The sequence below is a fragment of the Phascolarctos cinereus genome, unplaced genomic scaffold (assembly GCF_003287225.1).
Source record: "Phascolarctos cinereus isolate Bilbo 61053 unplaced genomic scaffold, phaCin_HiC Scaffold_726;HRSCAF=1367, whole genome shotgun sequence".
NCBI lineage: Eukaryota > Metazoa > Chordata > Mammalia > Diprotodontia > Phascolarctidae > Phascolarctos > Phascolarctos cinereus.
The window spans coordinates 207881608-207900436 of record NW_027556098.1 but is presented as its reverse complement, the minus strand read 5'-3'; the positions used below and the strand labels follow the sequence as shown (position 1 = coordinate 207900436).

At 35.4% G+C, this 18829-nt stretch overlaps 1 protein-coding gene across 3 annotated transcripts in view; it reads right to left on the bottom strand.

The window, feature by feature from the left end:
* Positions 1–18829, bottom strand: part of ZNF385B (zinc finger protein 385B) — a 521452-nt gene that overhangs the window by 453027 nt on the left and 49596 nt on the right. The window lies entirely within an intron of this gene.

Below are 18829 nucleotides of genomic sequence, written 5' to 3'. Positions count from 1 at the left end.
TCACTATATTATGCTGCAAGAAACAAGTATAGAAATGTAGAGAAAGATGAAAAGACAATATATGAACTGATTCAAAGTCACATAACAAAAACAGGAAAATTATGCTTAATGACTAAAATAATGTCAATAAGAACATGAAAATGAAGCTAATGTTTTACAAAGATTGTGGTGGGGAGGGGACTGGAGCAATTTCCTTGAAGTTGATCATTGGTGGGGCTTCTTTCTGTGCGAAATGTTCTCTGTCTCTCTCTATCCCTATTAAGTTTTCCTGTTGACTGCCAAGCCCTTCTGGTATCAGTTACTAACAATCAAAAAATGCTTGAGTAAATTGTGGGACACCAGAGAGCATCTAGAGGACTTGAGAAATGAAACAAACTTGAAATAATACTGAGGTGGTCTTAGAGAAAGGAAATGCTTTTATTCACACACACACTGGCCCTGAATTAACTAGGTAAGTTTATTTTGATAAACTAATTTAGATGATCTTAAGATTGAGAAAGAAAGGGGAGCATGGAGAACATCTAATCCAACTCTCTAGTCTTACTGATGAAGAAACTGAAGACCAGAGAGGTTGTGTAACTTGACCAAGGTCATATAATTAGGAAAAAGAACTAGGATTCTAACCCATGTCTTCTTTCACCAAATCCAGTGCATTATTACATGGCTCAATGAAGAGATCAGTGAACAAGTAAACATTGGAGGGCCTAGTACATGCAAAGAAGTATGACTGGATCTGTGAGAAAGACAACAATCTCTTGACTCTTCCACTTCCTCCATTTGTAATCAGTTGCTGCATTTTTTTTTCTTTTCCATTTTGCAATTACAACATCACCTGCATCGTTAGCCAATCTTATTCTTTCCAGCTATACCACTATTGCTCTCATTCAGGGGTTCATTATTTCTCACCTAGACTATTCCAACAGTCACTTTGTTTTCAGTCTCACCCTTTTCAAATCTGCCCTCTACAAAGCTGCCAAACCAAACAGGTCTGACCTTGTCTTTTCTGCCACTCAAAACCCTTCAGTGACTCCTTATTGCTTTCGTTGTGGATAGAGCGGTGGGCATAATCAGGAAAAATGTAGGTCAAATTCAGTCTCAGACAGCTACTACTAGCTGTATGACCCTGGGCAAGTCATTGAACCTCTGTTGGCTTCTGTTTCCTCATCTGTAAGATGGGGATGAAAATAGCACCTACTTCCCAGAGTTGTGAAAATAAAATGAGATAATATTTGTAAAGCACTTTTTAAATTCTTAAGCTGTACATACATACTAGTTATAATCATCTCCTTTCCTCTTCTTTCTCCTCCTCCTCCTTCTTCTTTCCCTTCTCTCTCCCCCTTTATTCTCTTCTTCCTCTTTCTCTCCCTCTCGTTATACCTGTAGTATATCTTATGAGATTTTTGTGAGGCTCAAAGAAATAACATCTATAATGCTCTTTGAAAACTTCAAAACAAATAAACATCTATTACAATCATTATATCATTTAGCTGCTTCTCTGTAAGGTATTATTATTAGTAGTAGTATTTTTATTGATGAGGTTACTGCATTTAGAATTTTCCCTATAGTCCAAGTAACTGTTAATTCTAATTAAATACAACTTTTTCTTTTTACTGTGCCTTGATTTAAGGGTTTCTATTTCCAGGTATTTTACTAGATAATGCCAAGGTATTGACCCAAACAGATTTGGAATGCAGTAGGCTCAATAAAAAATAGTGGAAGACAAGGGCATAGAGTTTATAAAACATCTCTTCTTCCTCTCTCAATAACACAATTAAACTAGAGAAATTCATCTGGATTAGAAATAACCTATCACCTCTAATCAAGTGATCTGAGGAAGTGCATGGCTGAATGCTTTCCTGGGAGGTCAACCAGAATTGGACTGGTATTGTGAACAGAGAACATTGAATATTAGCCTGTTCATCACATTTAGCTATTTTTATTCCTATTTTCTTATTGGGAAAATATAACTGAATTTCTTCAGAGTTCTTAGGATGAGAATTTAGGGTGCAAACTTTTACTTCAGGAAAGGGAACAGAAAGGAATTGAGATATTCTTCTAAATAAGGCATTTTCCAGGATGCCACAGACTCTTCTGTTGAATCAAGAAGAGAACAGACTTTTCCATTCCTGCCATTACCATTATATTCAATAGTCAAGTTGTAATAGATGTTGAAAGCAATGGGGGATGAGAGAAAATGTAGAGAATACAGGAAGAAGATTATGTTGATCCTTGCTATTCCCCATGTGAACTGACCAAGGATATCAACTGAATCATCTTTTCATAACCAAACTCGCAAAGTATAATTAATATAAATGACTTTAATTTCTAGATCATAATATGCAAATTTGAAACAAAATCAAGTTTCCATTTTTCTGGTCATAATCATATCCAAAATAATATACCAATTAAAATTCAAATATGGGATGTTTCATTTTGTTGCCTTGTAATTTCTGAAACATACTCACATGATGAGGAATTACATGGTTATTAATTATTTTGATGAAGGTTAAAAGCATTTGTAGTATTCTAGTTCTGCATAAAAAGTTAAGGATATAACAATGCTTAATTCTTATTTAATATAGAGTATCTTATTTAATATACAGTATTATTATTTAACATATAATATGTAACTTACAGTAAATAAGAGAAATAATATCTTATTTAATATACAGTATATACTTTAATATATTAATATATCTTATTTAACATACAGTAATAATATTAGTATTATTAATATAATTAATAATTAAAATGTCAATATATCTTTTTTTCAGTAAAAGTATGAGTGATTTGGAGAAGAGAAAATTAAAATGTATTAATATCTGGTTATATTTTTGTTAAACTCCAATTGTTCAGTCAAGCAAAATAGAAATAATTACATTACAGACAATTCAAGTATATAAAATTAAAACAACTTGCAAAAACAAAATTAATGCATCAAGAATAAGAGAAACCATTAGGTGGAGGTGAAAATCTTTGCATTAAATAGTGCCTATAAAAGGGGAAATAAAGCTATAAAGGGAATTAATATACATAAGTGCTCAAAGGAGAGTTTTCAAAAGAATTGCTAAAAATAAATGACCAAATGAAACATGTTCTAAGTCACTAATAAGAAAAACACAAATTACAAATACACCTCACAGAAAGAAAACTGACAGAAGCAGTCAAAATGGGGTTGGGGGAGATGGAAAGAAGAAAGAAGCACATTCTGCTGGTAGACCTATGAATTGGTTCAGTCATTCTTGAAAGCAATTTGGAATTACGGAATAGCTGTCACTACTTTTCATGCCCTTTGACTCAGAGATTCCACTAGTAGACATACATCTCAAGAAGGTCGAAGACAGAAAGATCTAATATATACCAAAATATTCATAGAAGCACTTTCTTTGAAGACCAAAGAATTAGAAACAAAGTGGGTGATTTTCAGTTGGGGAATGGTTGACCTAAATGCAGCATCTGAATGTAGTGAAATAAAAATGAGGAAAGGAGAAATGTATAGACATCTGGGAAGATTTTTATGAACTGGTACAGCATGAAATAAGCAAAGCCAAAAGACAGTGACTATAGTAATGAAAATAAAAAGAATACTAAAAGAAAGTCAAACTAATTAGAATAACAAGTTTTGATTAGCTGATTAAAAATTACTCTGTTTGGCTTTTTAAAAAATATTTTATTTTCTCCCAATTACACGTAAAAAACATTTTTTAACTTTAAAAAAGAAAAGTTTTGAGTTCCAAATTCTAACCATTCTTTCTCTCCCTTCTCCCCTCTCCCTGAGATGGTAAGCAATCTAATATAGGTTATACCTGTGCAATTATGTAAAACATTTCTACATTAGTCATTTTGTGCAAGAAAACTCAAACACAAAAAAAAGAAAAGAAAAAAGAAAGAGAAAGAAAGAAAGTGAAAAATGGTATGTTTTGATCTGTATTCATATAACTTCAGTTCTTTCTCAGTCAGTGGATAGCATTTTTGATCATGAGTCCTTTGGGATTGTCTTGGAATATTAGTGTTGATGAGAATAGCTAAGCCATTCACAATTCTTCATTGTACGATACTGCTGTTATTATGTACAATGTTCTCCTAGTTCTGCTCATTTCACTTTGTATCAGTTCATGTAAGTATTTCTAGGTTTTTCTGAAACCATCCTGTTTGTCATTTCTTATAGTACAATAATATTCCATTACAATCATATACTACCACTGTTCAGACATTCCCCAATTGATGGGCTGGCCCCTATCTTTCCTTTCCTCACTATCCTACACTTATATAGGAGCTGCAAATGGCCTTGAATGTCTTCTTCATGCACAACACTTCCTCTGTACCTTTGAGTGGACAACAATCCCTTTACTTGGAATACCTCTATCTTCACCTCTACCTATCAGAATCCCTTTTGCTGTTCAGTCATTTTTCATTCATGTCTGACTCTTCATGACTCCATTTGAAGTTTTCTTGGCAAAGATACTGGAATGGTTCACCATTTTCTTCTTCAGTTCATTTTACATATGAAGAAACTAAGGCAAACAGAGTTAAGTGACTTGCTCAGTGTCACACAGCTAATAAGTATCTGAGGCCAGATTTTAATTCAGGAAAATGAGTCTTCCTGCCTAGCACTCTTTTCACTGCATCATCTAGCTGCCCCTGGTTTCCTTCAAGTCTCAGTTTCAACAATACCTTTTACATCAATCCTTTTCTGATCCATCCAGATGTTAGTGTCCTGTATCTCTAACTATCTGTATTTACTTTGTATTTAATCTGTATATACTTATTCTCTAAGTATTGTCTCCCTGGATGGAATGTAAGCTCCTTGAGGGTAAGGATTGATTCTTTTTTTTTCTTTGCATCTCTAGGGCCTAGCACACTATAAATTTTGCCAGTAAGATTGAGGTTAAACAACCACTATCTCCATTATGATTTGATCTATGAGGTGCAAGAAATACTTATTTTACAATAAGACATGAAAACGAAATGAAAAGAATCAGCATAGTCAAAGAGAAGGCAAAATTGTCCTTGCAAATTATATGCATGTTTACTTACATAATGTTATAGAATTTTTTTAAAAAGTTGAAACAATTGCTTTAGTAAAGTAGTACAATGGAAAATAAATTCTCAGCATATCTACACATTACTAACAAAAACCAGGAACAATAGGAAGAGAAATTCCATTTAAAATAATAAAGAAATAGTAATATAGTAAATATTTTGGGATTGGATCCCCACCCCGAGAATTTATTATGAACACAATCAGAAGACAATTTTAACAGAAATTTCAAAAGACCCAAATAATTGGGGAGATAGTCAATAATGCTGTCTGGGACATGTCAACATAGTAAAAACGATGATACTAATCAAATTACAGATTTAGTACTATACTAATCAAGTTACCAAGAGGATCATTTATATAACTAAATAAAATACAGCAATATCTACATGAAAGAACAAAAATTTGAGAAAATTGATAGGAACCATGAAAACAAATAGAAAGGGGAGCTTGGTATCTCCAGATGTCAACCTGTATTACACAGCTAAGACACTACCCAAGATTGTCCTCCAAGGTTCTGGACTCTCCTTTTACCTCTTGGTAATATCATCATCTCTCATGGTTTTAATTATATCTTTATGCTGATGATTTATTTGTCTAAACCTTATTTGTCTCCTAACCTCTAGTATTTCATCTCTAACAGCTTATTACTCACCTCAACATGGATGACCCCCAGATATCTTTAAACTCAACATTCCCAAAATTGAACTCATTTTCTTTTCCCCAAAACCTTTGCCTCATCCTGACTTCTGTGTTATTGCCAAAGGTTCCATTGTTCTTCTAGTCATCCCGGCTCTCAATGTAGGTGCTATCTTCAACTCCTCAGCCTCTCATTCTCCATATTCAATTAGTTTTCAAGTCATCTCAGCCTTGATAGTATCTTGCACATATGCCCCCCTCTCTGCTCTGACACTTCAACCACCACGGTAGAATCCATCATCGCCTCACACCGGGATTATAATAGTCAACTAGTCTCCCTGCCTCAAGTTTCTCCCTACTCCAATCCATCCACTCAGCTTTCAAACTGATCTTGTTAAAGTTCAGATCTGACTATATGATAGACATTCCACCTCACTCTTAATAAACTCCACTGTCTCCCTATTACTTACAGAATCAAATATAAAAGCATCTGGCTTTTGCAACTTCATAACCTGACCCCTTCCTACCATTCTGGTCTTCTTTATACTTGACTTCCCTCCTATAAATTTGCAATCTGTTGACAGTAGACTTCTTGCTATTCCTCACAAAAGAAACTCCATTTTCAAACTCTAGGCATAATTGATTTAATCATGGTTCCAGAACTGCAGATGGAGCAGTGAGGAGGATGTTGCAGTTCTGGAGAAAATAGCTAAGGATTAATTAGTGAAGAATGGTTACAGCCTGTCTGAAAAGCTTGGACGAGGTAAGGCAGTCACCAGTCAGGATAGTGGAAACCCAAGGGAGAAGTGCTAGAGATAAGATGAAAGGGTTAAAACCTCCAGAGGTATCTAGTCTAGCTGGAAAGACAGTGGATCTAAGGAAAACGGAACGAAGTAAAAAGTGAAGATGGCCTGTCTGAAATAGTGGGCCAGTAGAAGCAGCCACTAATCAGGACAGAGAGTGAAAAAAAATTATTGTAAATATAACCACAGGAACTTTTTTCTGGGGGGAACTTTTAAAAATGATAATGTTCCATTTAGCATGAGGGGAAAGAACTCTATACATCTCAATAGCATTTGAAAGTATTGCTGTATTATAGTGCCTGACACATAAGAGGTGCTTAATAAATGGGTTTTTTGATTGATACAAAAACTAATGTTCATAATAATGATTCCAATTAACTAAGACAAGGATATAAAATATGCATGCACAAGATAATCAGTTGACTCCCCTTCTAGCCTATTCCAATGTCTTTTCATAGCACAGAGGTCATTTTCAGTTCTCAAAGGCTTTTCCCGAATAATACAAGCTTAGGTAGGTCCTACCACAATGGACAGTGTCAGGATGAGCCCTGCCATGGCCTCTATGCCTCTGATCTGAGACACCATATAATTATAGTCAGAGGATTTTGGGTTGCAAGTTGGCCACGTGGTGATGGACTTTTTAGCCACAGCAATTCCCAAAGCCCATCTGCTAAGTCACTGACAGACTGGGATCTGCATGGAGGGAACAACCCAAGAAACGTGAGCACAATTCCTTAATGCATTGAAATATATTTTTATAAGAAGGGAAGGACCTTGGTGGCACATCTTAAAAATATTTCCATCAAAATCAGTTAAAACAAAAATGTTTTGTGTTTGAGGGATATGGCTTCAGTAATCTAGAAAATTTATTTATGTGGAACATTTTATTGCTCAATGATGCTATATAAATGAGATAGTTTTGTACCCTAAGACAAAGCAAGGAATTCAGAGTTTGAGCTAATATACAACTTTGCTTCCCAGAAGATAAATTTAGCAACATTCTTTGTATACTGATCTCAAAAGTAGAATGCCCAAGAATGATTACATAGGATGTCTAAACTGAGGCTCTAAAATAAACATTTGTCTGCAAAACAAGTTCTCTATTTGTACTCTTCCCTCCACTGCCCAAGAAAAGAGTCTCCAGTCTTTCCTCATATCTTTCCAGCTCTTTCTCATGTAGGTAACACATTTATTTTACAACCTAAAATGTGACTAAGGAAATTGATCTTTAAAGGACAACCATAAGAAACCTTCTGCTAGAAAATTTCCAGAGAAGAAATTTGAGTAACAAGACTAACAGCGACAACTTCTCATGACATAGTCCTTTACCATTACAAAATGATTTCATATATATTATATATTATTTGACCTTCCACTATATCAGTAATGTTCCAAATGCTATTCAATTATGTGTGTATAATTTATAACGAAATTATATATGGGTAGCCTTTTTCTCTCCTTTCAAGTTTTACACGAAATGCACCAATAAACTGAGTGCACTTCATGCAACTGTTGTTTCCATCTTTTTTTCTTCATCATCAGTAGCAAAGTCCCAGAAGTATGATTTGGAGATTTTTTTTTGAAGAAATAGGAACATACGATGTGTCCCAGATGGTGCATTCTAATCCTTTAAGCTCAAAAATGAATTTTATATTGCAAGGAGCAATGGGCATTTTCAACAGAACTGAACAGTATAAAAATCTCCATGTTTACCAAAGAATACAATTGTGTGAATATTAAAAGAGATTCCAAGATTAAGTGAAAAGTCAATCAACAGATTCATCTTTCCACTGTCTTTCTAAAATTATTAAATTATAAAGTCTTATTGTTCAGTTGTTGTTGTTCAGTCATTTCAGCTGTGTCTGATTTTCTATGACCCCATTTGGGGTTTTCTTAGCAAAGGTACTGGAGTGGTTTACATGCTTCAAAACTAAATGAGTAACTCCTCCTCCCCCCAATTTACAAAAGTACACAGTTTTTTAAAATATATATTAATATAGATCATTTTCCACTTATCAACAACATAAAATGTAGAGTCAAACGTTCTTAGCTTTCTTGGGGTGCTATTTTTTAAGGCAATTGGGGTTAAGTGACTTGTCCAGGGTCACACAGCTAGTAAGTGTCCAGTGTTTGGTCTGAGGTCAGATTTGAACTCAGGTCCTCCTGACTTCAGGGCCAGTGCTCTATCCACTATGCCACCTAGATGCCCCTTGGGGTGCTATTTTTCCCATATCTTTCATCGAGCCAAAGAGACTCTACAGTCATTTGAAAGAGTAAGGTACTCTTCTTACTTATTCATGCAATCATCTCTCTACCCTTCAATTTCACATATTTAAATGGAATTAGCTCCTGTAGTTCTCTTCCTTAAACTATGTTCAATAGGAAAAGTGAGCCATTAGCTAAATTATCAGTCTCCTCTAGAATCAGGAGTCTGATTAATCTACATTTGAAGGTCAGAGATCAGGTAGGGTAAAGTTGTAGCCTGGATCTAGAGAAAAGTTTTTGGGGTGGGGGTAGGGTATGGGCAGGAGAGCTCTGTTATGGAAGTTTTCTTTTTATAAATTAAATTAAATTTTTTTTGTTACATTTTAAGTTCTGAACTGTCTCTGTTCCTCCCTCCCCCAAAGGCCACTATTTGACACAGAGCACAGATGTGTGTGTGTCTTGTGTGTGTGTACTATACACTTTGTATACTTCTATGTATTAGTTCTTTCTCTGGAGGTGAATAGCGTCTTCCTTCACAGGTGCTTTGTGATTTATTTGAGTATTTACAATACTCAGAATAGCTTAGTCATTCACAGTTATTCTTTGATCAATACTGATGATGCATTTTACAACGTCCTTTTGTTTCTGCTCATTTCACTCTTCATTATCTCATGCAAGTCTTTCCATGCTTTTCTAAAGGCCAATAAGCTCATCCTTTCTTGCAGCACAGCAGTATTCCATCACAATCATACACCACAACTTGGTTAGCCATTCTCCAATTGATGGGCATCCCCTCAATTTCTGGTATTTTGCCACCACAAAAGAGAGCTACTATAAATATTTTAGAACATATAGGTCCTTTTCCTTTTCCTTGGATCACCTTGGGAAACAGATTTAATAGTGGTATTGTTGGGTCAAAATGGATACACAGTTTTATAACTCTTTGAGCATAATTCCAGATTGTTCTCCAAAATGGCTGGCTCAGTTAACAGTTCCACCAACAGTGTATTAATGTCCCATCTTTTCTACATCCCCACCAACATTTATTATTTTCCCCTTTTGTCATTTTAGCTAATCTGATAGGTGTGAGATGATATCTCAAAGCTGTTTTAATTTGCATTTCTTTAATCAATAATGATTTAGAGCATTTTTTCATATGACCATAAATAACTTTGATTTTTTAAAAAATTTATCTGTTTATATCCTTTGACCATTTATCAAATGGGAAATGATTCATATTCTCTTAAATTTGACAGTTTATATATTTGAAATATGAAACCTTCACGTAAGAAACTACCTATAAATTTCCCCCCAATTTTCTATTTTTCTTCTAATCTTGGCAACTTTGGTTTTATTTATACAAACGCCTTTTAATTTAACGTAATCAGAATTATCCATTTTATATCTCCCAATGCTCTCTATCTCTTATTTATTCACAAAATTTTCTCCTATCCATAAGTCTGAGAGTCAATATATTCCATGTTCTTTTAATTTATTTATGATCTCTCTCTTTATATCTAGGTCATGTATCCATTTTGACCTTACCTTATAAATGGTGTAAGATATTAGTCTATACCCAAATTCTGCCAGACTGCTTTCCAGTTTTCCCAACATTTTTTACCAAAGAGTGAAATCTTATTTCACAAGCTTAAACCTTTACATATTATGGAGGTTTTCTATAAGGAATAAAGAAATTGAAAGGCTTTTTAAAAATTTGGCTCAAAAGCCTTTCCATATATAGGATAATCTCTAAATCTTTTAACTAAACTTAACAAAAAAAGTATGAAAAATAATATGTAAGTGGTTTTATTGCCTACCCCAACACCCCAGTGGACCTGTGATCTCTTCTATGAGAGTATTCCCCCCCAAGATGAAGATCAGAACCCAACAAGGCCTGCCCATTCTGGGCAAATCTTGGTCACGTTCTCCCACAGATTTATAACAGGGGACTCACACCAAATGCTAATGACCTTGAGTTCTTTTTATATCAAGATAATACTAATTGAGCATGTGGACCAAATGTTTGTTTTCCCATACTCTTGCAACATGATCAAACTATCTTCCTTTCTTATCATTTCTTAGATAACATTCTTTATTCTCCTCCTTTGTTACTTAATGCTGGTATTGTATTGTACTGTAGTCATTTATGTCTACCATATACCTCTCCATTCCCCCTTGGGTTATCTTCAACTACAAGTGTTCAGTGACTTACAAAGATCCAACCACATTGGAATAATACTTATATTAAAAAGACTGGCTTAAGGGAGAGATTTGGGTTAACTAAAAGAAATTCACAAATTTCTAAAGATAATCCCACATGCTCTGTTTATTCCTTTCAATTCTGCCCAGCTCATTGTCTTTGTCATTGTCATTCCAAACTCACATATTGATGAATGAGCTCCATAGGCTGTCAAATCAATTACATGTTAAAATCTGTACGATAGGCATTCTTCATCCATTTTTTTTTCTCCAAGGATAGCTCACTTTCTTTGTGATTATGATCTCATTTATGAGGTTTTGTAACATCCCGGAGCTTGACATAATCAACACAATTTCATCTACAAACAAGAACATCTAGAGCAGGGAAACCTGAGGCCTTGAAACCACATGTGGCTCTCTAGGTCCTCAAGTGTGGCCCTTTGACTGAATCTAAATGTCACAGAACAAATCCCCTTAATAAAAAGATTTGCTCTTTTCTCTTTTGTTTTAGATTCTAGAGAATACTTTCATCTGCAGGGGATCCCTCTTCAACTTTGATTCTCTACCTGATTTCTCCCATGACTGTGATGAATATCTTTGGCAATTCTGTCTTCCTATTTCATGACTCATTTTCTTTTAATGAAGAGAGGGTCAAACAAGGTTATCATTGTTATTCTGTCTTTCAGGGAATCTTATATAATTTTGACAAAGGCAGGAGAGACACCGTGTTAGAGAAGAGCAATTAAGGAAGTTTTACACAACCAAATCAAATAATTTTCAACATTTAACACACAAGAAGGGGCTTGTATTATCCATACATTTCCATCAGCTGTGAAATGGTTAAGATATAATCTATTGCAAAATATCACTCAGGACACACATACCCCCCCAAATTCACGAATCCCAGTTAAGAATTTCTACTCTAAAGCTTTTAATAACTCATGAATGCCAACAGCTCATCAGTTGGTTATCCATCATTGCTACATGGCTAGCTAGCCCATTTAATTTTATGGCCATACATCTTGATAATATCCTTTATTCCACTTCTAATAATGTTAATATTATCTCCTGATATTTTGCTAATATTCTGCAGCCTACTTGTGGCCACCATGCACCTCTTCATTGTCCTCTGTAATTCTTCATAGTTTGGGGCATGCCCTGATTTCCAGTTCTGACATTATGTTTATTGAATCAAGCTCCAGAATTTTATAAAGCTCCCTCAGTGATATCCAAAATCACTCAACAGTTAAGTATAAATATCCACAGGGGAAAACCAAGCAGATGAAAAAATACTTGTCTGTTCTATGATACACAGCTGGACAGAAAGCCTGAAAGCCAGTCCTTCATCACATCTACCTTGGATATATAATAAAACTGACTAAGAGGTTAGTGTGCTAGCTCCCATTTGAAAAATTGTGTAGTGGTTTTAATGATACCATGGTCCTCCCTGAAACAAAGGTCTATCTATTTTAACTTTTCTACTATGTTTATTTAACAAGACAAAACATAGTATCTTAAACCACCTATTTCAGTAAATGAATTTAGGTTTCACTTAATAACTGTTTATGATAATTTTGCAAGTGATTAAAATGTTTTTGATTCACTAATACTATTATAAATTAAAGTTTGACAACTAAATGATAACTTCTCAGCAACAATCACCATGAAGTCCCTTGACAACCTACTGAATTTCACACACACACACACACACACACACATGCCTAAATATAAATATACACATAATCATGACCCCTCCTAGAAATGCTTCAACTTTTAAAAGCTAAATACTATAAAGAATCCTAAGCAGTATTTGTATTTTAAATTATAGAACTTTACATATTACATACTTCATATACACACACACACACACACACATATGAATTTCAATATAATTAATCTTTTGTAATTCTATATATTTTATGCATTTAAAAGCATTATTTTGAGAAGAGGTTTCACCAAAATGCCAAAGGGACATAAACACCAAAAAGTTAAGAACATTTGTTCTAGAGATATGTCCCTAGCACTTTAGGTAGACTCTCTGTCTAGAATTTATGGGAATAAATAACTGTGTAAGATGAGAAGTGCAGAAAGGCTGCAAACTGCATTGTTGTAGTGACATTATAGACTCATCGAAGTACCAAAGTAAAGGTATATTACTTTGTTTTGACAATACTTTCCTTGCCATATTATTAAGCCACCAATAACTGACAGGTCAAATGCCTACCTTCCTATTTGTCTAAATTTTTTTTGTTATGAACTATGCTGACAAAGAAATTGTAGATGTAAAGAATTTTCTTTGTTAGTTCTAGAGGGAAGTCAAGCCTGGAATGCTTTGTAATTGATTAATATTGCCAAAATGGTGAAGAAGTGAGGGTGGGAAGTGGGAAGAAATATGTAGCTTTCCATTGGTGTTTTAAAAGATTTCAGATGTCATCTAGTCCAGTCCCCTCATTTTACAGATGAGGAAACTGAGATTAAGTGACTCCCATGCCCTGGAATGCTCTTTCTTATTCTCCTGGCTCCCCTGGTTTCCTTCTAGTGTCATCTAAAATCCCACCTTCTATGAAAAGCCTTTCCAATCCCCCTTAATGCCAGTGCCTCTGTTGATTATCTCCAATTTGTCATACCTACATCTATACATATGTCTGTCTGTCTATCTATCTATCTACTACTATATTTGTTTTCATGTTGTCTCCTACAGGAGACTGAGCTCCTTAAGAATAGGGACTGATTTTTTTTTCTTTCTTTTTAATAACAGTGCTTACCACAGTATCTGGAACACAGTAGGTGTCTAATAAAGGCTTCTTGATTTCTGAATAGTAAGTACCAGAAACAGGGCTAAAATCCAGTTCTGATTCCAAATGCAATGATTCTTCCACTACACCAACCTGCTATCTTTGTCTCAGTCCCAGAAATTTGTATGGAATACAACCCTCTAACTCATCAGTTTTTATAAACTTCAAGCAAACCTTGCAAAAATGCAAAATATCTCATGGTAGAAATGATACTCCTACTTGCTGAGTGAAAGGCTCCTTACTACTAGGTGAAATGTGAAAGAAAATTAAAGCTTGAATTTCTACCACTGTGAAATTCTATGGCAGAAGAACTGAAGTCATTATCTCCTTCAACGAAATTGCCCCTGTACACAACTTCCCTCTTTCTGTTGGTCATTACCAATTCTCCCAGGCATTTCGACTCAAAACCTCAGTCATCCTTATGTCTTCCTTATCCTTCACCCACTATTTCCAATCATTTGCCAACCCCTTACAATTTCTCCATCACAACAACCACCACTGCCATCAGTCTTCAGATTGTTAGCATTTAAATAGTATTTTAAAGTTTGCTTTATGAGTAGTTTATCCTCCCAGTGACCATGGGAAGTAGGTGCTATTATTATCCCCATGTACAGATGAGGAAACAGAGGCAGACAGAAATCGATTGACTTGCCCAGGGTCAAACAATGGTAATTATCTGAGGCCAGATTTGAATCTATGTCTTCCTGAGTCTAGGTCCAGACTGTCCACTATGTCAACCAGTTGCCTCTAAAGTTCTCCTCTCTTCTATACTTAGACTTCCGCCCTCCTCCCATGGTCTCTCATCTCCTAACTGATTTGTCTGACCCTATCACTACCTTAATTAAAAACCTTCAATGACTCTCTTCCTGCCTGGAGGATAAAATCTGAATTCCTTATTCCAGCAGATAAAGCCTGCCAAAATATGGCACTAACCTACCACCTCCCCTTCACACTTTTGACCAGGCTGGACCTCTTCTATAAGCTCCCTGATATTATCCTTCCCTCTCTCACTTCCGTGAATGATTGGATGAAACGTATGAATAAAAAGACACTTATTAATAAAGCTTACTATGTGCTAAACACTGGGGGAGGGGGTACAAATAGAAAAACAAAGCAGTTCCTGCTTTCAAAGAGCTCACATCCTAATGGAGAAGACAAAACACATAAGAGGTTCCCAGAAGAAGGGTGGAAGGAAATCCCCAGTGGTGCTTACAGCAGCAAAGCTGTGATGCTACAGTCACGTACATGATAAAATCATTCACAAATGCCTTTTTTTTTCCAGCCCTGGAAACCACCCTTTTCACAGCCCCATCAGTTGAATTATTATTTTTTTTTCTTTTGTCAAGGAAAAATTCCTGAAGCCTTCCCCATCCTCCTGGCTAACATGATTCCTCCCCACTGAAACGAATTAATAGTTCCTTGAGTCCAACAGCTGCATCTATTTCCCTAAACCTAGAACAATAGGTGCTTAATAAATGCCTGTGGATTTGAATTACGTTGAACATCAGTGGTTGACCTTTTGAACACAAAAATGTGCCCAATATTCTTCATTAATCAGGTTTCTGGCCTCTTAGAACATTTTACTGAACAAGGCATTCATTTAGCATGTAGGAAAATTCACATTTTGGGTATATGAAAGTATAATGTTTGCTCCTGCCACTCATGAGATATAATGACATAAATTAAATTGGGGGCCAGCCCCCAAGTGAAAAATAAGGGGTCTTTCTCTCTCCATTCCTATTTCCCATGCCCTAAAACATTAGTCGTGTACTCTAGGAGATCCCTTCCTTTGTCACTATCCAAGAAAGGAAGGGGTTATTTGGTTGGGAGCTATGACATATAAACACTGATGTTAACAATCAACTGTTTCTTATAATTTGATTTCTGTAAGTTGTTTTAAATGGATGAAAATGTGTGTTCTATTTAATGGTTCACACTCACAAAGATCCAGGTCTTCATGCCATAGATGCTTTCTTCCTTTCCCCACCAAAACGCTGAACTGAGGCATACTAGGAAGGACCCTGGATCTGGAGTCTGAGGACTTGGGTTCAAATCCCACTTTTGATGCTTATTACTTAACGTGACTTTGGGCAAATTATATTGACTCAGTTTCACTAATTATATTGACTCAGTTGGACTAGTTGGCTTTTGAAGTCCCTTACTTCTCAAGAGTTATAAAGAAATAATCCTTGCCTCTAAGTACAAATTGTGAGCAGACGAACTCAATACAGGGAACACAACTTTCTTTTAGGCTTTACTTCCATCATCTTCCCTTTAAAACTCAATTCACTTCCACTCAACTAGTATCTTCTCAGTTCCTACTATGCAAGTATAAGACATCTTGCTAGGTAGGTAATAAAGTTGTCAGAGAGACAGTCATTTGTCAAATAACACAACACATCTCAGGATAAAAACTGTGAAAGTGAACCTCGCAAAATAAACTACCTAAACTTTTCTTTTAAATAATTTAGAAACATTTAGAGAGCCAGGAAAAAAAGGAGAGGAGGGAAGAGTAAGTAAAACCTCCACCTCAAAATGCATCTATTTTTACATTTTCTACCTTCAGGTTTGAAATTCACATGAGAAGGGAAAAAAATTAGCCTCTTGTTAAGTGGCTTCGGGTTTTGGTGAGAATATTATACAATTTTACATGAGGTCCTACAGGCTTTCCAGAGACCAAAATAAGAAGCAATTTGAAAGTCATTCTTGGTCTAGAATTTTTAACTAAGGTAGTCTCCAGCAAGGGGTTGAAAAATGCCCAACTTCGTTCTCTTCTTTTGACACATTCCCAATGAAGCTACTATTCTCAGTATTTCTTTGGGGGTAGTTTTCCCAGACTGTGATTAATGAAATGCTGCTGGCAGATGTCCCCAAGGAAAATGTCTCTTAATCCCTGTTGTCTCCATAGCCTGGAATGCTTTGCAATTGATTAATATTGCCAAAATGGTGAAGAAGTGGGGGTGGGAAGTGGGAAGAAATATGTAGCTTTCCATTGGTGTTCAGAACAATTAGGCTAAGAAAACTCATTTTAGGAATGCATATGCTGGAAAAATCCCTTTTCAATTCAGAAGGGGGATTTCTAACAATAATGACAGTAAATCATGGGTTTGTTTTTATATAAAATGACCACTGTAACACTAACAAGCAGAATTACCACAGACAGAGAAATCCTTGGTTTAATATTCTATCAAACAGAATCCTTACATGTAATTTCTGAAATGTGTACAGGAAAAAGCTTGAGTGAAAACCCTTGAATATGGTGATTTATTCAAGAAGAAGAGTAAAGATTGTGAATTTTTGCTTATCTTACTATTGTAATGCCTAAAGAGGAAAAGAAGTAAGCTTTTGTCTTTATCAGGCTTTTGTATATGGACTTTGTCACAGACATCTGCCTGGGGCATCCTATTCTTTAAGGGCACTAAACTGAATTGATGGATCTTACTCTATTTATGTTAATTGAGTTTTTGCCTTAAGTAAAAATAGAAAAGGAAGTTCATAAAGTACTTTGATGAAAAACAAAAGGCCAATTTTTGTCCTTATTCATGCTCTTTGTTGTAACTATCTTACTGTAAATTATTACTATCATTATATTTACTATCATAGCATTAGAATGTTTCGCATGAATATTGTGCTATTTGGGTCCCAGGAATATTTATAGAGGTATATAAAAGCATAACTAATTTCTGGGAGGAGGCTTCCATCTGGGGCCTGAGGCATGCCCAAAGGAGGAAACAAATGCCTGTTAATCATTTTGTATGGTTGTGACCCTGATTATTATACACGTGGGTAGCCCAGGTATTTGTTTCAAGTATTTATATATATACACACACACAGACACAGACACAGAGACACACACATGCACACACACACACACACACACACACACACACACACGTGTATATGTGAGTGTATTTCTAGCAAATCCCTCCTACAATGTGATTCTTTTATGTAAAAATAAAATGAATTCATAAACAGAGAGATTCTGGATTGTTCAAACCTTAAGTTATGTGCTAGCTACATAGAGTAACTACACAGTACTAGTTTGACTGTTAGGCTTTTTTTTTTAAGCCATTTGTCAAATACAGAAGGAACAGCTTTCCCCCCAAAGAATTGTAGGAGATAATTCTAAATTAAAAAAAACCCAGAAAATAAGACATCTAGACAAATAATATAACCCTCATTTTCCTTCTTCTCCTAGTCAGTATTTATACAGTCCACCAACACAGAAGGGCCTGGGTACATGACACATAGCTGAGGAATTGACCCAAAGGTCAAGTGGTACATTTGGTCAAATATCGATGTGTGAAATTTGTATCTGGCTGGTCTAAACTGCCTCCAAGTACTGCATTCTTTATGGACTCTAAAATGTTGTACAGATTTGCTATGTCCTGAAGAGCAGTTAGAGAGAAACCTAAAAATGGGCCCAACTTTAATAACTCATTTTGCTAACTCACACATTGTTTTGGTCATATCTCTTCATAGAATTTTTCAGTGGCTTCCTAAATGCTACTTTCAAGTAATTTTTTTTTAAAAAGATGTACAAAGTGGGACAACTAGATGGCGCAGTGGATAGAGCACCAGCCCTGGAGTAAGGAAGACGTGAGTTCAAATCAGATCTCAGACGCTTGACACTTACTAGCTGTGTGATCCTGGACAAGTCACTTAACCCCATTGCCTAGCACCAAAAAAAAAAAATGTACAAAGTGCCCAATAGGAGCTTTTAAAGAATTGTTTACCCCTCTCCTAAAAATATAGTACTCTTCATGCACAGAATCACTGATTTAGAAGGAACCCTCAGAGGCCATATGGACCAATTTGTACCTATAAAGAATTCCCTAAAGGATCATAAATATGAAGCTGAAGAGATTTTTCAGGTCAATAAGCCAAGTTCCTAATTTCTCAAATGACACAACTGGGGCTTATCCAGAAAAGAGAAAAGACTTGGCTAAGGTCACACAGATAGTAAGAGGCAAAGCCAGGATTTGTTTCCTGACAGGTGATCATCAAACTTTCTCTTGGAAGACTTTTCATATGGGGAAAATCTCCCAAGCCCATTCATTCCATTTTGGGATTTCTCTATATTGTATTTAAGATATTTCCTTTCATAATAAAGAATAAAATTTTCTCTCTGATATGCCCATCATTTG